General features: G+C 34.0%; 1 pseudogene; it reads right to left on the bottom strand.

Moving 5' to 3' along the window:
* Positions 1–5,819: 5,819 nt before the first annotated feature.
* LOC108541030 (lupus La protein pseudogene) lies at positions 5,820–6,983 on the bottom strand (annotated as a pseudogene).
* Positions 6,984–25,767: the final 18,784 nt, after the last annotated feature.

Here is a 25,767-nt window from a genome sequence, read left to right as displayed (position 1 = left end):
TTTTTTTTTTTTTTTTTTTTTTTTTTGACAGGGAGCCTCACTCTATTACCCAGGCTGCAGGTGCAATGGCACAATCTTGGCTTACTGCAACCTCTGCCTCCCATGTTCAAGCAATTCTCTTGCCTCAGCCTCTCGAGTAGCTGGAATTACAGGCACGTGCCACCACTCCCGGCTACTTTTGTATTTTTTAGTAGAGACGAGGTTTCACGATGTTGGTCAGGCTGGTTTTGAACTCCTGACCTCAAGCGATGTGGTCCACACACCTCAGCCTCTCAAAATACTGGAATTACAGGCATAGGCCACCGCACCCAGCCAAGATAAATTTCTGTTTCTTAATTTTTAACTTACTTGTTAATTGTACTAATACTAATACTAAAAATATACTAATACTAATACAAGGAGTATGATTTAATATCAGTGATATAAATTGTTTCAGTAGCTATAGCTGAGTTGTAGCATGGGTATAACAGAGGTGTCAGAAGTTGGTATTTCATGAAAATAAAAAGTGCCTTAGTATAATTTTTTAATTGCTTATGAGGGTTATGTCTTGCATTTATTTTTTTTATCTTGTTCAGCATCTAAAACATGTTAAATTTCTAATTGTAAGGCTCAGTTTAGCAGCAGATAGTTGACATTGCCAGGAAAATATTGGAGATAGGATTTCAGATAATCTGCAGGATGAGATAAAATCTAGACATCAAAATATCAGAGTATGACGATGAAATATACACTTAGTCACATGTCTGTAGGATATGGCTTTGTAAAATAAATCTGCTACAGATAGTTCAACCTATTGGGATAAAAGGAAGTCTGACTTCAGTAGCCCAGTCAAATGTCACCAGCACACTACATTTGTTAAACAGTATCAGGGAGATCATGCAGGACCTTTAAGGATAAGTGCAATTAGGGCAACTGAAACTGGCTATTAAACAAGACCAGAATTCATAAAAGAGCAAAGCTCCTGTAATGCACTAAGTTATAGGACTAAAGCATTATCTCATTTTGCTCAAACTCTTCTGTAAGCTGAATCTACATTTTGGAATTCTCGGCTCCAGTTTTTTATAATGTATTTACAAAAAATAATCTCCTCTGCCTATTAGTTTTTCAGTATTTCCATTCACATGGAAATCATTTTTAATCTCCAAAGTACTATTAGATCAGTTAAAATGACAGCTAGTTTTCTTTTTTTAATTTAGCACAAAAGGTTCTCTATAACAGCAAACATTTAAGATCAGACAATCAATTCTGAAAAAAAAACATAGAATTCATTCTCCTATACTTTAAATACTATTATAAATGTAGAATTATAAAACAATTTACTACAGTTGGACAAATAACAAGATTAGAAAAAATAATCCAGAAGTAGATGTCTATAGATATTAGAGATAATGCTAAAATGACACTTAAATGAGGGATAAAATGACTAGTTATTTGGAAATAAAATAAAACTCATTTCTAGCTTGCTCCTACATCAAAATGTATTCCAGGTGGATCAAATTTTTAGCATACAAATGTAACTGTGAAAATAGAAACAGAAATATGGGTATTTCCTAATGTTAGAGAGGGGAATATCTTTATAAGCGTAACAGTAGTCAAAAAGGAAAAGGTGACACATTTTTACACATGAATATTTAAAACTTTTAGATGATGGAAGTAGTACCATAATTTTAAATAAAACAAGCAAACAAAATATGAAATTTATTTTCAGCTCACATTACAAAAGATAAATATGCTTAACATTTAGAAAAGCAGACTAATAAAACAAATTTGAACAATTTCATGTATATCAGTCAATAATACGTAAGCAAATTAGCGCCCCCACTAACTATTGTGATACCCTGCTGTGAATTAGAACAAAGCCTCCCTTTGCCGGTAGCTAAAGCTCCCATGACAATGCACAGCTTGGGAAAATGTAGACTGCATTTTAGCTCTATGTCATCTTCTCAGCCTGGGTATTATGAAGTAGTGATGATTATGATGGTCCTGAAAAAGTTGTTCAACCTCTTCCATAATCCAACAATGAATGTCAAAACAATATTTTTCACCTGTCATATTAAAAAGATGAAAATATTTGGTAATACTACATATTGGTGAGGTTGTTGGGGAGCAGGCATTCTCAGCTTGTGTAGATGGTAGAATAAATAGGTACAATTGAAGGACATTTTGGTAATATCTATCAAAATTAAAATTAAAAAACTTATATTATTAGATTTAGCCATCCATATACTTCCTATATATATAATCTTATATGTACGCAAATGCTTGTGGGGTAATGAAGTATTTTGCACCATTGTCCTTAAAAGCAAACATTAGAAATAGACTATGTATCAATAGAGGGTCAGTTGAATAAATTATTCAGTAGAATTTTATTGACAGTATATGTATGTGTGTGAGGGGGTGTAATTTCCATATAATTAAATTCTAGTATTTTTAAACAAAATGTTTTGGAAGCCCATTTTGTATTTTAGAGTGTCAAATGGAAAGAACAAAACAGAAAATCTGTAAAATGCAATCTATTGTAGACTTAAAAATATTCCAGTTTACTTTACAAGGGAATACTTAATAGTATTACTATAAAAGGAAGTATTTAAAAGCCTTCCATGGGAAGAATATGCTTTTACAATGTTAATTTTGATTAGTATAAGGCAATATTTCAATTTCATATTCCAGTTATAGAATCATGGCATTGTATAATATTACAAATTGCGTTGCTTTTCTTTTTCTTTTTTTTCTTTTTTTTTTTTTTTTTTTTTTTTTTTTTTTTTTTTGAGATGGAGTCTCGCTCTATTTCCCAGGCTGGACTGCAGTGGCACTATCTCGACTCACTGCAAGCTCTGCCTCCTGGGTTCACACCATTTTCCTGCCTTAGCCTCCTGAGTAGCTGGGACTACAGGCACCCTCCACCATGCCCGGCTAATTTTTTTCTATTTTTAATAGAGATGGGGTTTCACCATGTTAGGCAGGATGGTCTCAATCTCCAGACCTTGTGATCGTCCCGTCTCTGTCTCCCAAAATGCTGGGATTACACGAGTGGGCCACCGTGCCTGGCCCCATTGCATTTCTATTTTGCATGCTTCCTTTCATTTTTATGAGTAAGGTTTTCAAAACTAAAATTAACCAAATGACATAAAAACATGTCAAAAGAGGAAAACACTTTCTTTTATAAATGGATATTAAAATTATTCCTATATGTGAAAATAACATATTTTACCTACAAATTTTATATCCGAGCTATGTTATAAATTTAACAGCATATATCTAACTAGTATAAAGACTGTCTCTGACTTCATTGGGATGTCCCCTTATCTCTTACTTGAATCCCTGCCACATCAAACCTATCTCACTTTTTTTTAGCCATGATCTTACAAATCCGTTTTCCAAACGGACTTCTAGAGTGACTTTCCTAAAACGTACATATCATATTGTTATCCTCTCTTTAATCACCTTCACTGGTTCTCAACAGCCCTCTGATCCATTCTACTGGTCTAGTTTTATGCTCTGGGCTCTTGGAGATCAGGCCCTGGCTTGTATCTCTCATCTCAGTATCTTCACCTTGTGGACCAAAAATTTCCTGCTTTTCTGAGCTACTGCATATGAGATTTACTCTCTAGGGCAGACTAGCTCACTTCTGGGCTCAGTCATTGCTATTCTTTTGGCCTAGGAGTTGTTTTATCCTCTTTGCCATCACCTTTTCCACATCCCATAGGTAATCCTTACCTATTATTTTAAGTTCATCTTCATGTCACCTCTCAGAGAAGCCTTTGTTGGCCGGCATATACCTGTCTGGTGAAACACTTTCCCAGGTGTTCTGGGATCCCACTTTCAAGCTGTAGTGCAACACATACCACTGTGTATAATTGTGTATTTACCTGACTTCCTGACTTTCTCCTCTACTGGAATACAAGCTCTCAGCAGCAGGAACGCTTTCATGCATGTCTGTATTTCTAGAAACTTGCAGTGTGCATGACCAGTAGTGTGTACAAAATAAAAAATATGTTAAATAAATTAATCTTTCATTATATAACACTTCATATTCTCATACAAAAGTTCAAAGGAGACATATTAAAGATAAAAAAGAAGTAGAGAAATATTTTTCAAAGTAAAGTCAGAAAACTTCAAATGTCAGGGGTTTTCTTGGACAAATAATGTTGGAGAAGCTGTACATAATGCCTCCCTACTTTAATTCAAAATGCATCCTACCATATAAAATTTGCTTTCTTAAAAGTCAAGAATTAAAGAAAACAACTTTGTTTAAATCAACCTCAGACATTAATTATACAGTTTTCTATGGTGCATCTATTGCATATTGTAGAATTAATCGAGGTGCATGCACTTTGGGAAGTTCTTCACTTTGGTGAAGCAAGACATTTATTTTTCATACGTAGAAATAGCTAGGAAGGGAAATGTGATGTTTGTCTTGATTAATTAAGAAATAAATACCTCAAAAGGGCCAATTTTGAATACATATTAAAAGAACATATATATGAAGCAAAACATATTTAGCAATGTATAATGAAGTATTAACACCTCTGACACATATTTTTATATCTTGTTTATCACTGTCTATACCAAACATAAGTGATGAAGCCTAATGAGGATACATGTCTACATCCTCAAAATTCTTAGAAGTGTGTTAGGAAATTTGCTGTTTTGTTACATGGTGCTGGCTTTTACTTCCTCATCCTCATTTTTATTATTTCACTATCTTAGCTTATAAAATTAAATAAAGTGTTGGTGGAGGTCGTAAGGATTCTGTTTCAAGTAGCATGCATACATGTTACTGACAACGAATTTACATCAGCATTCTTTAATTAATAGTCCTATATTAGGCAAATGTTCTATTTCCCATGTCCGTATGATTAAAAAGCAATTTAAAAACTAACAGTGTGATTGAGATTTTGACTATACTTATTCTGCTTGAGATAATTGATGAATATCAAATAGAATAACAAATAGAATACAGTAACAAACAAAACAAATAACCGAATCTTATAAATCCTTCTGTCATGGAGGAAGAGGCGTGATGTGGAAGAGGCATGATGTCAGCTTGGAGTGTATGCAGTCAAATTCTTGTTCAAGAGTAAAGAATGAATACATTAATGTATTTTTATGGAGAATGGGACAGAAGAGAATGAACAAGATAAATTTAAATAGTATGGAGTAAGATTTAAAGAAAGAAAACTAAAAAATATATGAGACTATTTTTGTTGGAGTAATTTCTCTTATCTGCTTGTGCTGTGAGTCTCAGTGTCATTATGGAGATTGTAACTTATTTCAGATTAACATTACGTAGCATTATCAACACAGAGATATTTCAAGAAAAATTGAGAAGAGCATATTCTTGGAGACAGGTCAGCAGTCATGCATTTTAAGGTTGCATTAGAATTTGCTTTCACAAGCCTTATTTTTCAATAAAGATAATATTAATTTTGTTAGTGTTTGCAAAATTTGATTTATGTAGTTCCTTAACAACAAATGAGGTTTTTTTTTGCTCTTTTCATATAGTATATATTTTATTAGTTTCATATAGTATATATTTCATTAGTTTATACTAATACATTCTCATATTATGAAGGCAATTTAGGAAGAATCTTCCTTTTGATATTTGAATCACCTGGAATAACACAAACTGAACTACACATTCAAAAAATATTCCTAATCTGGATAACAGAAAAAAAAGACAAGTTAAATGGCAAAAAATATTTTCCCTTCTCACAGGACCTTGAAGTGGACCCGATTTGGTTTTCTTTTAAAAGGTCTTCAAAAGAAAAGCTGTTTAAAACCTATTTAAACAAATAAAAATTTGGTTTACTAAACTACTAGTCTCCATCACCATTTTCTCTTTTCTGTCTCTTTGTTTCTTCCCTTGCTCTTTTCACAGGTCCCATTGCACCATTTTCATTGTCACTAGCAAATTTCCTTTACTTGCTCAGAAAGTGTAATTTTCTTTTAGCAGACCGAGGCTGTGAAGCTTTATTACGCTTTCCTTTACCTTTAAATCTGCGACCTTTTGACCTCCATTTGTTTAGGGATTCTTGTTGGTCTTCTATACTTTTTTTCAATGCTTCTTTTTTCAACTCTCCTTCTAGTACTTTTCATCTCACTTCTTTGTTCCTTATTCGTAGGTTACCATTATTTGCATCTTTGGCTTTACCCAATGTTTCCTTGGCTTTTTCTTTCAATAGAATTATCCCCTCTTTTACTCCTCTGACAACGTGTATACATTTTATTTCACCATGATTTGAGAAAAGGATGTGTAAATCTTCTCTATAGGTCTGATCATCTAAGTCATCTGAAAATTTCAGCAAGCATCCAATCTTGTCTTCTAGAGATTTCATTTCAGCATCTTCCTCATTTAGCTCTTAATTTAGCTTACATTTTGTTTTCTTTCTTCTTCTTTTTTTTTTTTTTTTTTTTGTTGTTCAGAGTAATCTTCCTTGAAAAGTATTAGCAAGTCTGTGTTTTTGTGCTTCTGTTCAGAGGTATCTACAAACTTTTTAGCAGATTCAATGCTATCAAACACAGCAAAACTCAATCTCTTAAGTGAGTTATGCAATGTTCTTCCCATCTGAATATTTAGTGCTTAACCTTTGTCTTCTAACCATTCTTTTATGTCATCAAGAGTTGCATCAGTTGGGAAGCCTTTAATACAAACAGATCTGTTTTGTTGTTTTACATCATTTTATACTCATCAGTCATTTCACCGAAGGGATTGCTTTGAGACCTTCTGATTTTAGTTTTATCCTCACTGATTTCCATGAGTTCTGCCTTGGATTTGCTCAATGCTTCTACAATTACATTAAAGACCATTGTTAGATGGTTCAACCTGTTGAACTATCTCATCTCCAAAGGTACCCAGCCTTCATCCAGCTTGATCTGTTTCTTTAAGAATGTGCCCCATGGAATACTGAATCTCCAAAATAATGCTAAATTTGATGACAGATTTTGGCCTTAAGGGCAGCCTCTTTTTTTTCCATTATCATCGTTTTCTCCCATTGTGGCTATCTTTAAGGTCCCGGTCCTGCAGAGCCACACCACAAGCTCTGAACAGCAACAGCAATGTCTCCACCAATGATATTTTAATAATGGTGTCTGTTACATTAGATAATGAGTGTTGTGATTATATAAGCTGAATGGACAAATTTCAAAGTTATTGAGCACTGGAGCATACATGTTTTGTCTGTCAGTCCACAATCATATAATCATCTGTCAATAAATCTCAATAAATCTACATCTGTTGTTTAGTTATAATATGTATGTTTATATGTGTATACATGTGTGTATGTATTACTAAAGTTGCTATAGAAACTTGTCTTTCATTAGGATTACTTTTTAACAAGAGCAAATAAGTGACAGAAAAGGAAACTATGATACATTTTAACAAATGTGGTTGAGAACTACCTGATTTTTTATACTCGAGGACACTCTATGAATAATTTACACCAGCTACTTTTGTTCCCATAACAACAGTTTTATAAATTACTGTGCATATTTTCAGACAATGTTTAAATACTAAGGGAGATGCCTAGAAGATAATAAGAAAATTCATAAAATAAAATAAAGTGATTTTATTGTAATATTCTATACATAGTAATTAAAGTAATACCCTGAAACTGATGTTTTAAGTAATAATAGTTAACACTGGTGAATTCTTAAAAGTGCAATTTTTATAACATCAGCTCGACAGTTCCCAACTGGTTTCTTACAATCAGTTGAAAATTACTCCAAGTAGATTGAGCAAGTCATTTAGAAAAGGATGCTAACTATATAAACCTCTATTTTCAAATTAATGAAGCTAATTTACCATAATAAAATAATTGAGTGCTTTAATGATTTTTTTCAATATACATTTTCAGAGTATTCCTTTATTTAATTGTTAAAAATAGAGATAATAATGTATCATTTACAAAGTCTTACCAAATCCAAGTTTGATTCAGTTAATGGAATACTGACTGTCAGAAACCAAAAGCAATCATATACTTTCTGTAATTGCAATCATTTGAAGAAAATATCACACTTGGATATTTATTTTCCCTGGGAATTTTGTATATATCAGCATCTGGAAATTAAACAGAAGCAAAATAAGTATTTCTCTGAAGCTACAAAAGATAGTTATTTGATTTTTTAAAAATTTTTGCTACAAACCCACAATTTGCATCAGAAAATGAGGAGCTTGCCAGAGTTTCCTAACATTTTTAGGAGTTCTAGTTATTCTGACCATCGGCATTTTGAGTAAATCAACAGGATCAACTTATAGGTTGTGAATGTAAAAATCTGTTTATATAAAGTCAGAGGTCACTACCAATCAGAACCAAGTATTTTATATAGGTGAACTGATTTCTGAGGCCTACCTATTGATACTGACAGAAGACAGGGAAATTCTGGGTAGAAGACGGTGGTTCCCTGGCAAAGACCCCATCCTCAAGCCTGAAGACCCCTGGCCCCCAAATGAAGTCAAGAATTTCTGTTCGCAGGCCCAAAGAATTGCCTTTTTCCTGCTACACCCCCTATCCTGTGCCCATATTAACCCGAGACCTTAGTAGGCACAGACACAAGCAGCTGAACAACCAGAGGAACAGAGGGTCAGGGTGGCAATGCAGAGAAAGAGAGAAGAGAAAGGATGTCCGGACACAGAATGGTGTTCAGCCAGGGGCGGAGAAGAGTCTGACCGGTGGGCCTCTGGATTCCAGGAGAAGACCAGCTTCCTACTCCATCCTCTGCTTCCAGCTCCCCATCCATCTCCATCTAGCTGAGAGCAACCTCCACCACTCAGTAAAACCTTGCACTCATCCTTCCAACCCAAGTGTGATCCGATTATTCCAGTACACTGGGCAAGAACTCAGGCTGTCACACCGGTCCCCCTGCCCTTGTGATAAGGCAGAAGGTCTATTGAACTAATTAACACAAGCCGTCTGCAGACAGCAAAGCTGAAAGAGTGCACTGTAACACATGCCCGCTTGGGCTTCAGGAGTCATAGAAACCCACTTGTAGATGCTGCTGTGGAGCTGGAGCCCCAAAGCACTCTCCAGGGCCTCTGCACCTGCCCCTCTACATGCTCCCCCTAGAGGCTTGAGCCTCAGGGCAGTGAGGTGACCAAAGGAGTGAGCCACACCCCTATAGCACATCCTGCCAGGGAGCACATCCTGCCAGGGAGAAACAGGGAACTCTCCAGTTTCACTATCATAGAATCAAAGCAGAGTAGATTCAGGAGGAACGAGTGAGAAGACAGATTTTGAAATCTTGGAGATGAAAAAAGTTCTAAATGATTACAAGTGTGACTGATGAATAGCTAATGCAGAAGTCAAATGCATCTTAATATTCCAGCACCTTTGTGTGTGTGTGGGTGAGTTGCCTTTCTTCTAACATTCTCAACAACAGAGGGCATAGTGATTTGTTATTGTCAAGCTATACCATTCCACAAACAAAGTGAAGATGCAGAATGGCTGTGTAATAATGTGATAAATCAGTCAATTTGAAGCTGGCAGAATATCATTAGCATCGCTTTTATTTAATAGAGGAGAAGAGAGGCTTTTTGAAATTGATCTCTAGGTAATGACTAAAAATAATTGACTTAATATTGAATTTTACATAGAATGATAAACTGCAAATCAGTAAAACTGCTAGTAAAATATGAAACACTTTTAAATTTATTTTTTAGAAATTGTACAAAAGTAATATAAAATTCAAGTTAAATAGTGTATTATTCTGGATTCTCCAGAAACAGACACAATTATACTATCATATACAGTATTATATTTAAATATACACATTTATATTCATATGAAAATATATGTGTTGTATTATATCTAATGAGGTATGTGTGTGTGTATGTATATAAATTACGCATATATGATTTTCTAGAAGGAACTGGCTTATGTGATTGTGGAGACAGAGCAGACAAGCTGCAGACCCAGGAGAGAATATGGTATGGTTTCAGTACAAGTCCAAAGGTCTGCAAACCACAGGAGGTTATGGTGTAAGTTTCTAGTCCAAGTTTGAGACTGAAGACAAAAGAAGATCAATATCCAAGATTGAAGATGGTCAGGAAGGGAAAAATAATTCTTTCTTTATTCTATTCAGGTCTTCCACTGATTGTATGAGGCCCACCTACACTGGGGAGGTCAATATGTTTTACTTAATCTACTGATTCAAATGTTAATTTCATCCAAAATCACTCTCACAGACATATCCAGAAATACTATTTCACCAAATATTTTGGCTAAAAACTTTGGCCCAGTCAGGTTGACACATAAAATTATCCATCACATATAGCATGGCCTTATCATAGTATTTCACATTTCATATAATGCATATACTCTTAATAAGTGTTCTGAGAACATTTTTAACAATGTGGTACCAATTGCTTAAATGATATCATGCAAAACTTTTTTTCCCCTTTTTATCACCAAAGTGTATTAATAATATTGTTAACTACCTGCCATAAAATATATTTTACATAGTTTCAACACTATAGAATCTCTAATCTGATGCCAGTATTTTTTATCTGATTTAATAATACATTGCTGCTTGTATATACATATTTATAATTAATAAAATGTGTAATGAAAGATACAGAAAGAGAGAAAAAGGAGCTAAGTGCTGTCAAGTTTCAAGAAGATTGTGCTCTAAGTGTTTTTTGTATTCCGCCAGTTATTTCAAACTTAGAAAATAGTTAATAAAGCGAATTTACCATAATAAAATATGAAACAATGAGATACAAGGTGGTTGGTTTCAAAATAGTACCACAAAAACAAATTTAATCCATGTTGTAGCCAAACAGAAATACTGTTAGCACCAAGTTCTAACTCTCATTCATTATTTTATCTATGGAAAATGCATGCGGGGCTCTGCATTTTATTTCATATTTAATTTAGGTAGTGTCTTTGTCTGCAAAGTTAAAGAGAGCCCTCTAAGATTGAAAGCAATATTCCTTTTGTTCTAAATTGTTACTACTGTATACTTCAGTTGATTTAATGGAAAAAAACAAAAGCTGGAATTGGAGCTATGGCATGGGTAGGGATTTCCTACTTTTGTTTTGGATTACCTTCTCTTGGGATCTGACAGAAGATGAGTATCTCTAGTTAATGACGTCATGTACTCTGCTAAAGGAGCAGAATCAAAACTCGTGTACTGGACAGCAGCTGCCACCTCTGTAACTTATTTTGCTAAGATGATTATGATTCAACTTCATGTAACTAAGAAAGATAATACAGTGGGCAATAGATCTACACATCTAATAAGTAGGTAAAATAAATTTACAAAAAAAAAAAGGTGTTGTAAAAGCAAACAAAAATCCTGTTTCCAATGAGCCCTGCTTCTAGTGATAGGAACAGAAGAGACACTCCATAAGTAGCTTTAAACATCTTCTCATGCTTTGCATTATTGCAGTGTTCATCTATCTTGCTGAGGTGATATATTGAGACTTGTCTTTGACTTTTTACTTGAACAATGACAAGTTGGAAGTGCAGTAGCTGACAAGCTGAAGTCTTCAACAAATCCTTTTTATTGCATTCTCCACCGGATGCATCATGCCCAGAGAGAGGATACTTGACTTCCCGTGAATGTATTGGGGAATGAATAAGGAATTTTTGAGTCACTAAAGGAATTTAGTTCCTGCTATTTCCTTCATATACCTACTGTTTAGACTGATACTAACAGTATTTTAACCCATTTAAATGGTTTTGAAAAAAAATTGCCTTCACCGATCTTCGTCATGTAACTTACTTACCATGAGTTGATAACATCATGTAATGAATTATTTTTAACTAAAGAATCAACTCAAAGCAGAAAGTTGCATTGGAATTTATATTTTAATAGTTGGCAATGGCAGCAGAGTGTGAGGGAACTAGCAAAAGATAGAGAAATAATTGTTTCCTTAAAAGATGTGAGATTTAGAAAACAAAAGAGAACCTTGAGCACTCAGGGTTCTGAGAGATGATACAGATCCCAGGCCCAGGATGGGCAGTAACTTCATTTAACCAACTAGACTGGGATACAATAAAAGATTGATGTCAGGATAACAAATAGCTGTAAATCTTAAGTAAAAAAATGTTCATGATCAAGTAGCTCTGGCTTTCTATATAGTCATTACTGCCTATTTTTATTTGGTTGAGAGATTGCCTGGATTACATGCTTGTCAATTATTGAATCTGAATATTTAAATGTAAAAACAGAAACACGTATCATAGTAAATTTCAGTAAATCTTTTCTTCCCTTCCTCCTTAAGCATGTAGCAAACATATTCAGGGATCTATGCTAACCACTTGCAGATGAATATATATATATATATGTTCATAGATACATACATGCGTACATATATATACACATACATCTGTGGTTCTCAATCTAAAATAATTTTGTCCCTCAGGAATATTTTGTAAATGTTTGGAGGTGTTTTTTATTGTAATTGCTGGTGAGGAGGTGCTACTGGCATCCAGTAGGTAGAGACTAAGGATGCTGCCAAACATCGTACAATGCACAGCACAACCTCCCACAACAAATAATTATCTAGTCCAAAGTACCAGGAGTGCCAACTGCTGATGCTTATAGACTAATGCATCTAAAGAACTATGCACTATAAGACTGTAATAATATTTTTTAAATGCCATTTTATTTATTGTCATAGTTTTTTTGGAGGAAATCTATCCAATTATTTCTTACAATTAACTACTTAGCCAATCCATGCAAAAGGAAACTGAAATCTCAAATCTTTTTTGATAATTTTTACATAAAAAATGATAATTACGTTTGTCTGAAGGACCCATAATAAACTGAAATGATTCTTGGAGGATTATGTCAAGTTCAAGATATCTTTTTGTTACCATGAAGTTTGATTTATTCCAATTATGAAAATGAAGTGGCACCATGTAAAATACATGTCTGGTAAGAATAAAGGAAATTCAAAAATTCATTCTCTTTCATTTTAGTGCAAAATGCTTTAAGAAAATACAACGTGAGAATCACATAAAACTTATTTGGAATTGTTGGCACCATGTCATTATGCTATTAATGACTCATCTATTTTAAGACATACTGATGTAGATAGAATTAATTAGGATAGTTCATTGCCTACCTGTGATTTTTTAGAGACATTTTAAAATAATTTATATTTAAGACTATTTCCCCAACTGACAAGCCACAAAGTATCTAAAATATTATAGGGATTCTTTTTTTTTTTTTTTTTTTTTTTTTTTTTGGCCCATGGCTTTTCATTTCATGATTATCTATTTAAGCAAAAATATCCCAGAGCAAAGATGTAATAATATTAAGAAAACAGCAACTTAGTATAATTTTTTTTGGGAAGAGGATTAGTAGACAATCACTTCTAAAAATCCAGAGATAGAACACAGAGCAAATAAACACTGATAATGTCAAAAGAGAGCTAAGTAAGCTGGGGAGCTGACTGTGGTGAAGAATACCTGGGCCAGGTCGTCAGGTATGCACTTTTCACAAAGTATGTTTTAGTTTGGATTCTGACCAAAGCAGATCCTAAGACACAGAGTTAAGTAAAAACAGGTAATACAACTAAAACAATGGGCAATTAAGGCAAGGAAAGAAGAAAATACAATAAGGGGTGCATTAACAAGCATGCTACTGGTATCAGAAATTAGGGTTCACTTTATTGGAAATTCTCTAGGGGACTATATAAGCCATGCCTTAATATTTTCACCCTAATAGACAGAAAATGTGAACTATCTATCCAATCAAACACTTTTATTTTCCAGAATACCTTCCCCATAAGCTGAGGTTTCTCCTGTGGTATTAGGCAAGGAAAAATCATCAGGCACAGACATAGAGTAATACATATACAGGCAATGTCCACCGCAGCTTTAGAGGAACCCGGGGTGGCACAAAGAAATAGGGGCAGACTATCAACAAAACTTATTATGGGCTGGGTGTGGTGGCTCACACCTGTAATTATAGCACTTTGGGAGGCCAAGATGGGTGGATCACCTGAGGACAGGAGTTTGAGATCAGCCTGACCAACATGGCAAAACCCCATCTCTACTAAAAATACAAAAATTAGCTGGGCCTGGTGGCAGGAGCCTGTAATCCCAGATACTCAGGAGACTGAGGCAGGAGAATTGCTTGAACCTGGGAGGCTGAGGTTGCAGTGAGCCGAGATCACACCACTGCACTCCAGCCTGGGCGACAGATCGAGACTCCATCTCAAAATAAGTAAATAAATACATACATACATAATTTTTAAAAACCTACCTGAAATATTTAATATGCTCCTCAAAATAACTAATTATTTCAATTTAAGAAGCAGGAAAACTGAAAAACTGAAACACAATTTGGTAAGAAAACTGAGGTTCACTGTTGTTAATTAACTTACTGTCAATTCCCATAAGCTTATGAGAGCTGTAGTGAAGTTTGAAGCAGAGATACCCTAGCCTGTAATCACATGCCTGTGACTTTGCATGAAATGCACTAAAGATACAGTGAATACTAGTGCTACATCAAGGTAACACTGGGCTCCTAACTGATGTGAAATTGAAAAATATATTGATTTAAGGAATTAGATAAAAATGCTGAGAACAGGGTAACATTTTGTTAAGGATAATTCAAAAATATATAGTACTTAAAAATACATGTGAGGGATTGGCCATACAAATTTCTAAGTGCTAATTCTTTTAATGCTACTGAGAAGATCTTGGAGACAGAAGAGTTCTGTAAAATCAAGTTACCTGCTACCACCATTTGATTTCAAGAAAAATTAAAACCACAGCAGTGTCTTTCTAGCCTCTCGAAATATAAGAATTAATACATATTCTCTCTGGAAAGAAGAAAAAAAGAAAATTATATAACAGGAGGCAGGGCCTACCAATGAGCATTGCACACACATATAGAAACTCTACACATGGTGAAAAGAAATTTGAGGAGAAATATATATATATATATATATATACACACGTACACACACACACATATATATACACATATACATACATATATACACATATATACACATATGTGTGTGTGTATATATATGAGAGAGAGAGAGAGAGAAACCTGATGCTGATTCTGAGATAAACTAATCTAAGACAGAAATTAACAATGTTGAAAATAATCGGTGATGTAATAAACACATGGCAAGGGAATGAAGGAACAATACAGTAGCATTTCTTTTTTTTTTTTTTTTTTGAGACGGAGTCTCGCTCTATCGCCCAGGCTGGAGTGCAGTGGCCGGATCTCAGCTCACTGCAAGCTCCACCTCCGGGTTTTACGCCATTCTCCTGCCTCTGCCTCCCGAGTAACTGGGACTACAGGCGACCGCCACCTCGCCGGGCTAGTTTTTTTGATTTTTTAGTAGAGACGGGGTTTCACGGTGTTAGCCAGGATGGTCTCGATCTCCTGACCTCGTGATCCACCCGTCTCGGCCTCCCAAAGTGCTGGGATTACAGGCTTGAGCCACCGCGCCCGGCCGGTCTGGCTTTTCTNTTTTTTTGTATTTTTTAGTAGAGACGGGGTTTCACGGTGTTAGCCAGGATGGTCTCGATCTCCTGACCTCGTGATCCACCCGTCTCGGCCTCCCAAAGTGCTGGGATTACAGGCTTGAGCCACCGCGCCCGGCCTACAGTAGCATTTCTAAAGAGAATCACTGACAGTTCAGCAACTCATTTTTTCTCCCTAGTTTAGTAGCTCAGAAGAGAGCCAGTACAGCAGGTCTATGTTAGGTAAACAAAAGACCTAACTGTGCCTGGCTTATTGTATTTCAGATTATGTCCTCCAGTCTCATCCATGTTGCTGATAATAATAAGATTTCATTATTTTTCATAGTAAAATGATATTTCAGGTTGGAGGGCTATTTGAAGGAGGATAGGAAGAGGTTGGTAAATGAATTCAACATGATAGAAGGAATAGATCCTAGTGTTCTACAGCACTGTAGGGTGACAATAAGTAGCAATTTATTGTATATTTTCAAATACCCAGAAGAGAGGATTTTGAGTGTTCCCAACACAATTAATTACAAATGTTTGAGGTGATGAATATGCTAATCACCTTGATTTCATTATTATAGTGTATACATGTATCAAAATATTATACTGTACCTCATAAATTGTACATAATTATGAGTCAATTAAAAGTAATGATAATGAGATGTAAAAATCCTTAAGGCAGGAAAAAAAAGCAGGTCTTTAATAGAAATGTTTTGCTTTGATATGGCTTTTTAATCATTCAACGTATGAACTATAATAAGCAGCCCTGGTTTCCTGTGGCTTGGGTGGTCTTTGAAAACCATTCTGCATGTGGCCATGGAAAGTTGCAGTGCTATGCTGCAGCAGCTGTGCCAATGAAATGAGTCAGAAACTGTTTGGAAACTCAAGACCATGACAGAAGCACAATTGTTTTTTTCATTTTTCCTGTTTCAATTAACCACAATCCCAAACTATGTAAGATATTTTCCGATAAGCCAGTACAGAAAATGGTATCAAGAGTGCAACACATTTAAGGCAGATTTGAAAGTCTTTCCATTTCTACTGCAGATCTACTTAATATGTTTCACATGTAAGGAAACCAAGTGGATTTTATTTTCATTTTAATTGCTAGCACTGGCCGTTTTAAAAGACAAACTATTTTTTGATAAAACCAATTTTTCAGACACTAAAATAAATTACACTGAAGCATGCAACCTTTTGAAATCTATTTTTTCATTGTCAATATAGTACATCCCATTATTTCAGATCTTAAACATAATTAAATGTCAGAAAATGTCAGTGAGTTATCTTTCAGTAATGATTTGCTAATTATTCTACTTGGGTACTTTTAAAAATCTTTAGATACTACAGTCTTTTGTTTCAAGATCTTCAAGTTTGGTAAGTTTAATCATTAAAGAAGCTTCTGTTCCTCTGGTAAGGTCTTTGTTTTCTGGTTCAACCTACTAGATAGAAGACAACAAATAAAATGAACCAAGAAAAGTTGAAAATGTGCTTTTCAATTTGTTTCTTCTTTGGCCACTCTCTCTCAGCCCTAGAGGCAATAGCTGCTTTCCACATTTGCTATTTCATTATAGTTTTGGATTATCTTTTCATCTTTTGTCATAGTTAATAGTTGACAGTTTTGTATATTTCTCTTGTTCAGATTAATGAGGTCTCCTGTCCTGATTGGACTCTGAGAAATACACTCTTCTTTTTGCCTGGTATCTTCTTCCCCTTTCTATGCTCCAACAAATTACAACTGAAAATTGTTCCCAGGCCCAAGCTCTCGCTTTATCTCTCTGGGCTTCAAGCAAAATAAGTTACTTTTAATTTTTTATTCACTGTGTTCACATGTTTAGAATACTCATCCAACTATATCGAAGTGCTCTGCATACACATTCCTCCCTCATTACGTGTGAAGCTTCTAAATAATACAACCATGTCTTTTTGTCTTTGTTCCTCAAATGGTGAACATAATGCCTAGAACATAATAGGTACCTAATAGTGTTTTATAAAGAAAATTGTGAAAAAAGCATACATTCACTAACAACAAGACAAGTCCCTTAGGCAAGCCATTTTAATCTGAAAGGGACATCAAAAGGAGCATTAGATGTTTTGGAATTAAATGTGACATCTCAAAGTATTTAGTGACGCTTTATAACATAGTGTGTGTTTCTTCCCTGTTTTTATTTTTTATTGTAAAAAAACATTTTGAGACTCCTCTTGGACAACGTTAAGTCCTTGCTTAAGAAGCTGTTATTTTACTTTTTAAAAATAAATGCAAGTGAGTAGATTGTAAAAGACTGAAATATGTCAGTTTTCTTTTCTTCCAGATGCAAGAAAAATATTAGTATATGTGTATCATAATGTGTATTTCCAGGTCCCCAATACATAGTAAAGCCTTTTCTTTCCTCCTTGGATCTATCCAGAAAATGTAAATGTCTGTTAATCTTTGAACATCTTTGGATTGCAGCTATTTAACATGTCAAAGTTCTACTAGCCAACTTGAATTCAGTGAAAACGAGAAAAAAACAGTTATTGTGATTAAATTGTTTGGTTGAAGTTTTATACCGATGGGAATCAGTGGAGACCAAATTAAATCATAATTCCCCTTCCCCATGACCTCTGTCCCTGTCACCCATGAAAATTTTATGTCCTAAATCTATACGGAGACTCCGAGGCATAGTTCAGAGAACAGAATTATCTACATCACTGTCATTGCCGTGGCAGTTATTCAGCTTCTGCCTTAAAAATAAATAATATTTCCACATGACCCTAAAAAGCCCCAGAAAGTCTTATAAAGGTAAAGTAATCTATCCTTATTTCTGAATTATTAAGGGGCTATAAACACCAGTAAAGATACTCTGTTGAGTTATAAAAGGTTGATATATAAGGTGTGAAAAAGTGTGGAAGGGACATGATTTACAAAATGTTTTCTGAAGCTTTAGATCAGAGAGTAAGTAAAAGGTTGAGCTGGTCGTTTTCTATTTATAACCTGAGTACATTGATCTCTTTTTGGCCGAGAAATCAGAATACAGAATTTAAAGAAAATCTCTATCCACAGTGTGAAATTAGCTGAAAATGTCTTCTAGACATTAGACATTTTTTTTCTGCTGTATACACAATAACTTTTAACACTAAGATCTAATATATATCATAATAAGAATGAAGGATAGACAAAATCGTAAACAATGGCTTATAAACTTCATCATAACCCTAGAACAAAATTCAACTCTTCTAACTACTTAGAGTCTGGATTGGTTTTCAGCTCACTGATAGCAATGCATTGATTTATAGAAAACCCTGACTACTCACCTCTCGAGGATTAGACTCTTAAAAAGGTTTTAGCCAGAAGATTTAGGAATTATATAGTCCTACACTTCAGGTCACCGTGATTCTGCAAAGTCCTGAAAGTGTAATTTCTCATTATAATTTCATCTTTGAGGGCAAAAGAACTATAACACTGTGTCTTACTATCCATTGGATATTTTATGGTTGCAGGTTTTCTGAATTACTAAAAATACCAGAGAAAAAATAAGTAAAAGGTTTATTTTCTTCCTTCCTACTATATCTGTTAGCAATAGTTTATTCTCTACCTTCTCTCATCTAATTAACTCTACATACTTTAGTGCTATTTTGAATTAGACAAATATTTTATTTTTTTATGTATTTGAAACACTAAAAATATGTATTCCGGGACGTAATTTACCATTAAGCTTTATATTAATGTAGTACCGGTTTAGAATTTAACACTTTAGAAAATATGACCAGAATTTAAAATATTTTCAAAATAAACAATGTATCATAACTATGGAATAACTTCAAAATTTAAGATAGCCTTAAAATTTAGAAAACATTGTATTTTAATAAAGATACAAAACAAAGGTATAATATATCTTTGTTGTCCTATCAACTCCCAAAGGGAAAAACAATTAGGACCCTGCTATACAAACACCTATCTCAATGAAACATTCATTATATCAGTAAAGGGGAGAAAAACTGTGTATCAGTCCAGTGGAAACCTTAGGTAAACTCATCTCTACTTTCTTCCAACCCTGCATACCTTCCCATTGAAATGACAATGAACTTCTTGTAGTAGGTTGAATAATGGTAGTGTATGAAAATTATCCTGGATTATCTAGGTAAGTTAAATATTATCACAACAGCCATTAAAAGTGGAAGAGAGAGAGAGAGTAGAATCAGAGGGAGAAGTTATTATGGAAGAATAACTAGCAATGCAGTGTTGCTGGTTTTGAAGGTGAAGGAAGGGGCACATGGACCACGGAACATATATGACCTCTAGCAGTTGGAAAAGCATGGAAGTGAATCTCATTCCTCCAGAAAGAAAGGCAGCTGTATTGACAATTGGAACTTAGTCAATTGAGACCTACATTGGACTTCTAAATGGACTTACCAAATTTTAAACTAATTGATGTTATTTTAAAGGCATGGAATTTGGAGTACTTTTATAGCAGCAATAGAAAACTAATTCAATCATCGAAGTAAAGTTCTGTGTCCTTTGCTTCTTTCTATATTAATTCATCTAGTGCCTATCATGTTCCACCAATGCTACTCACAGTCAATTCTTACTGTAAATTCTGCAATAGTGGTTCTTAAAATAAATAAGCATTCATTTAACACCTATTTTGTCATGCAAAAAGCTCTATTAGACTCTAGAGACATTACCATCAATTAAACACAAAGCCTGCTGTCAAAAGGGATCAATAAGTGTAGTCCACCATGAAAATAATAAGAGTCAAACCTACAACATCTCACATCTTAACATTAAAAAATAAACATAGCAAAGCCTAGAAAGATGTTTAATTGACTTCTGGTATGTTATAGTAAAAACTGCATATGCCCAAGACAACTTATCTAGAACAGCAGCTGTAATAGACAAATCTTGATTTTGCCTTCTGTATTATTTTCTAGGGCCACCATAATAAATTATCAGAAACTTGGTGGTTTAAGTGACAGAAATGTGTCATCTCACAGCCCTGGAAAATAGAAGTCCAAGATAAAGATTTTAGCAGTGTTGGTGTTTTCTTAGGGCTACAAAAGTTCATGTGTTCCATAACCTTTGTTCAGTTTCTGGTGATTTGATGGCAACTTCCACATTCCTTAGCTGGCATTGTAGAAGTATCATCCCAATCTTTGCATTTTTATTCATGTGGCATTCTCCCTATATGCAAGTTTCTGTGTTCAAATGTTTCTTGTTCATAAGGACACCAGTCACACTGGATTAGTGCCCACCCTAATGATCTCATCATAAGAGTAATTATATCTTCAATGACTTTATTCCCAAGTAGATCATATTCTGCAATACAAGGGGTTAAGACGTCAAATATGAATTTTATAGGGACAAAATTCAACCCATAATACCATCCTACAATGAATTCCCCAATTATATTTTTTTTAATTTGAGAAATCCATTACAAATGCTTGATTTCCTGAGTCTTACCCACCTGTGCAGAAATGGGCAGATAATTTAAGTTGGGCTAATTAGCCTTTCATCCTGTGTCAGAGTTCTCCAGAGAAACTAGGGTGGATGGATAGATAGATGAATGGATAGATAGATAGATAGATAGATAGATAGATAGACAGACAGATAGATAGACAGACAGATAAATAGGATTTGAGATTTAGGTGACATAAGTATGGGAGCCAAGAAGCCCCACAATGTACTGTGTGCAAGCTGCATGACCAGGAAGGCCTGTGGTATAATTCATTCTGAGTCTGAAAGCCTGAAGACCGAGGATGCTGACCACTGGCTGAATGAAATAAACATCACAGTTGAATAAGATACAGTGGATTTGCCCCTTTTCCACTGTTTTGTTCTATCTAGGCTCTTGAGGGGTTGGATGATGCATTCCCATTGGTGCTTCCACTAATGGGATCTTCTTTATACAGGCTACTGCTAATCTCTTTTACCCTGACAGAAAAAACTCAGAAACAATGTTTTACTATCAGATAACTTTTATTTTAGGCTTAGGGATACATGTGCAGGTTTGTTATGTAGGTAAACTGCACATCATGGGGGTTTAATGTACAGATTATTTTATTACCAAGGTAATAAGCATAGTACCCAACAGGCATCTTTTTTCTCATGCTCTCCCTTTCCCAATCTCCTCCCTGAGGTATTATTTGTTCCCTTGCTGTTCTCTTGTTGTTACTGTCCACGTGCTCTCGTTTTCAGCTTCTATTTATAAGTGAGAACATGTGGTATTCGGTTTTATGTATCTGCATTAGTTTGCTTAGGATAGTGGCCCCCAGCTCCATCCATGTTCCTGTAAAGGACATGATCTTGTTATTTTTATGGCTGCACAGTATTCTATGCTATATACACACTACATTCTCTTTATCCAGTCTACTGTTGATTGGCATTTAGGTTGATTCCATGCCTTTGCTGTTGTGAACAGTGCTGAATATATGCTTGCATATGTCTTTATATTAAAATGATTTCTATTTCTTTGGATATATACCCAATAGTGGGATTCCTGGCTCTAATAGTAATTCTGTTTTAAGCTCTTTGAGGAATATTCACCTGGCTTTCCACATGAGTGAATGAATTTACACTCCCACCAGCAGGACCTAAGCATTTCATTTTCTCTACAACCTCACCAGCATCTGTTAGTTTTTGACTTTTTAATAATGGTTATTCTGACCAGTGTAAAATTATATCTCATTGTGGTTTTGCAAATGCAACAAAAACAAAAATTGACAACTGAAATTTAACTGCATTAAAGAGCTCTGAAGAGCAAAAGAAACTATCAAAAGAGCAAACAGACAACCCACAGAATGAGAGAAAATATTTTTAAATTGTGCATCTGACAAAGGCCTAATATCCAGAATATCAAGGGAACTTAAATTTATAAGCAAAAAACAGGCAACTCCATTAAAAAGTGGACAAAGTTGATGAACACTTTTCAAAAGAAGACATATGTGTGGCCAAAAGCGTGTAAAACAATGTTCAACCTCCTTAATCATTAGAGAAATGCAAATCGAAACCACGATGGATACCTTTTAAGTCAGCTAAGTTGACACATGAAATTGACCATCACAAATCCTTAGTTACAGTTATTATTTTGGTGAATGGAATATTACTAAACTAAGCAAATGAGCACCATCTCTTTGAAGTTTGCCTTAGCAATGGAGAAAGATACTTTTTTTGTGTGGTTCACGTTAGAATGAAATCTTGGAACAGCTCTTGGTCAACTTCTTTTTCTGCTATATCAATAAAATCTGACTAATAATGAAGCCAACACAGAGAAAATTGGAACACTGATAAGGAAAATAACATCTTGATATAGTTAATTACCTGGATCTGTCTGTATGTGAAGGCTTCTCTTTGAATTTTTTATGTTATAATTCAATAAATTATCTCTTTGTATTGAAACAAGTGTGATTTGGATTTCTGGCATAAAACTGAGGAAAGCTCTGATTGAATAGTTTTGTGGATAAGCAGTCAGGGGTGAAATCTCAGGTAAATTGATAATTCCAAAGTGTTCATAACATAAAATGTATTCAGATATAGTATCTATTATGCAATTAAACCTTGATGACAAGATTAAGTATAAAACTTGCCTTTGACTTTTTTAATGTGAATATTCAATGTACTTTAGATGTTCAGTCTAATAATCCATTTTCAAATAAAATTACAACTGAATTTTTCAAATAAAATGGAGGGAATGATTGGAGGTATTTTCATGTAGTATATTCTATTTAAAGTTTGTTATTTTCCTTTAATTGCTATTATGGGAAAATCAATACTCTATTTTTCTACTATGTCACATTTTTCTATATCAACATAGATATATCCCAGAATTGTGTTTCCCAGAATCTGTTTTTCTGTATGGTTCTGAGTTATATTTGGCCTTAGGAAACCTTAAAGAAGAATGAAGTAATAGCCATCAGTCTTGGAATATTATCACGGTCAGATGTAGTGACAAAACCACAAAGTAGCTGGAATATCACTGTGTTTCATGACTTTCCAATGGTTCTTTTTCTGACTGTTGAGTCTGTTTTCCAAAATATTCTAAGATCCTTAGATACATGTAGAGAAAATGTTAACACATATCATCATAACAAACAATATTATTACTCCTAAAATATACATTTTGAATAAATAATACTATAATTTTATATAGTCAGTAATTGAGCCTTTGTATTTATTGGATGATGAAAATTTGATTGTTTACTACAAAAAAATCAGATACATTGCGCCATTCAAGGTACGGGGGAAAAAAATCCTATATGCCCATAAAAATGTCATACCCTGAGGATATATTTTCCCTCTTAGTTCTCCTTTGACAACAAATTACAACATTAGTAATTGAAATGCTATATAATTTTTTCAGTAAAATAGTTCATTACTTATTTCTCCTTATAGTTTATGTACATTGCACAAAGCTTAATATCGGTCAAAAACATATATACTGGCACATTTATGTAGTTGAAATATTTTAAAACTACTTGATGACTCTTCATGCTGTGAAAGAATTTTAATGTTATATATCTTTAAATCCCAAGTCTCCCAAGTGAATTAAACAATTCATTTTCAGAAAATCTTCACAACTATTAAAAGGCATGTACATATATNATAGTTCATTACTTATTTCTCCTTATAGTTTATGTACATTGCACAAAGCTTAATATCGGTCAAAAACATATATACTGGCACATTTATGTAGTTGAAATATTTTTAAAACTACTTGATGACTCTTCATGCTGTGAAAGAATTTTTAATGTTATATATCTTTAAATCCCAAGTCTCCCAAGTGAATTAAACAATTCATTTTCAGAAAATCTTCACAACTATTAAAAGGCATGTACATATATATTTTTATATGTGCAAAAAATGAATAAATCCAGAGATAACTGTTTTAAACCTAAATATTTGATCAAATAATATATATGAATAGGCATAAATTATGCACTTAATCGATGAGAATTGCTGTTCATTATTTGTTTTGTTTTACTAAAAGATCATAAAGCAGAGAGAAAAAAATAGAAGCAAAAATCTAATTTTTTTAATCCATTGGTAAGATACGATGATGAAGTGATTAATATAATCCCATGGGTTATTAAATCATACCTAATATTAGGGAGGAAGTAATGGAATTTTAGAGACTCCTGCTGCTGGCATTCTGAGGATTGATGGTATTTAATCATTTACATTTAAGATAATCCAATATAAATTCCAACTTAATATACAACCTCTGCTATTCTGTCATCCCAACCCAGTGGGTTTAGCCTTATTTTTCATATCTGAGTTCATCTATGCCAACATATCTCTTGATAATCTGCTATCATTGAAACCTGTCTGCTTAAATGAGATGAACTGGAGAAAACTGATATTCTAGTCTTCGAATAGAACCTAGAGGTGTGTGAAAGTGAGACTTTCAATGACTCATGAATTCCCTTAACTAGAAGAGATAGTGACATGCTTCTGAACCACCATGAAATCCTGTGAGTGTTTCTTACTCATTATACTTGCTTACAAGTAATAAAGCACAAATCCTGTTGTTCAATTTTATCTCTTGAAAGACTTAAAATTCCAGTCGATTGAAATTACAAAGTGGGAAATACTTTTCTAAGGGTCATGTTTCAAAACAAGAAGCAAAAGAAAAAATAAAAAACAGCTGCTTTGTTCACAGTCATAAGGATCTGAAAGACTGTTTTTATCAGCATTCTTATCCTAAGGAATCTCCTTGAGGGAGAAGGACCAAGAACACAGAGCTTCATAGCAGAGCTATAATGCAGAATTTGAGGTATATTTATGGTTACAATTTACACAGATCACTTAGTGTTAGTGCTCTAACACGGTGCTCTTGATCACAGCACAAATCACACTTTAATTTTAACCTTTGCAGTTCATCAATAGATTCAATATCAAAAATAATTCAGGACTGACACTACTGGTTTACAGGTAAGTTTAACAAGAATGGGGAGGCTTAGTGATGTATTAGAAGTGAGGCATAAAGATTCATGACTCTTAACCTATGTTTCCATCACAAACTCAGTGCCATAAATAATGCAAGCAGCTAATCAGGCATAGAAAATATATACAGTATCATTGAAAATAAGTTATTTATATTATTCAAGCTTTTAAAAATGTATCCTATGTAAAGTAATACAGTGACATAACTCATGAAAATCTGTGCTGACTCATAACCAATATTCAGTGTTTATTTTAAAGTTTTGTTATTATAGTTCTATTATATAGCATCATTTCTTAAACACTAACAGTCTTTTAGATAAAATGATTTAGCTTAAGTTAAATTATGATTTATACATAACATTAATTGCTAAGATTTAAAGTGAATTCCAAGACAATGTTTTATAA

This window comes from Rhinopithecus bieti, unplaced genomic scaffold, assembly GCF_001698545.2.
Source record: "Rhinopithecus bieti isolate Rb0 unplaced genomic scaffold, ASM169854v2 scaffold_19691, whole genome shotgun sequence".
In the NCBI taxonomy this organism is placed as follows: domain Eukaryota; kingdom Metazoa; phylum Chordata; class Mammalia; order Primates; family Cercopithecidae; genus Rhinopithecus; species Rhinopithecus bieti.
Note: the sequence above shows the minus strand (reverse complement) of the source record. Positions and strands in the feature narration are given on the sequence as shown.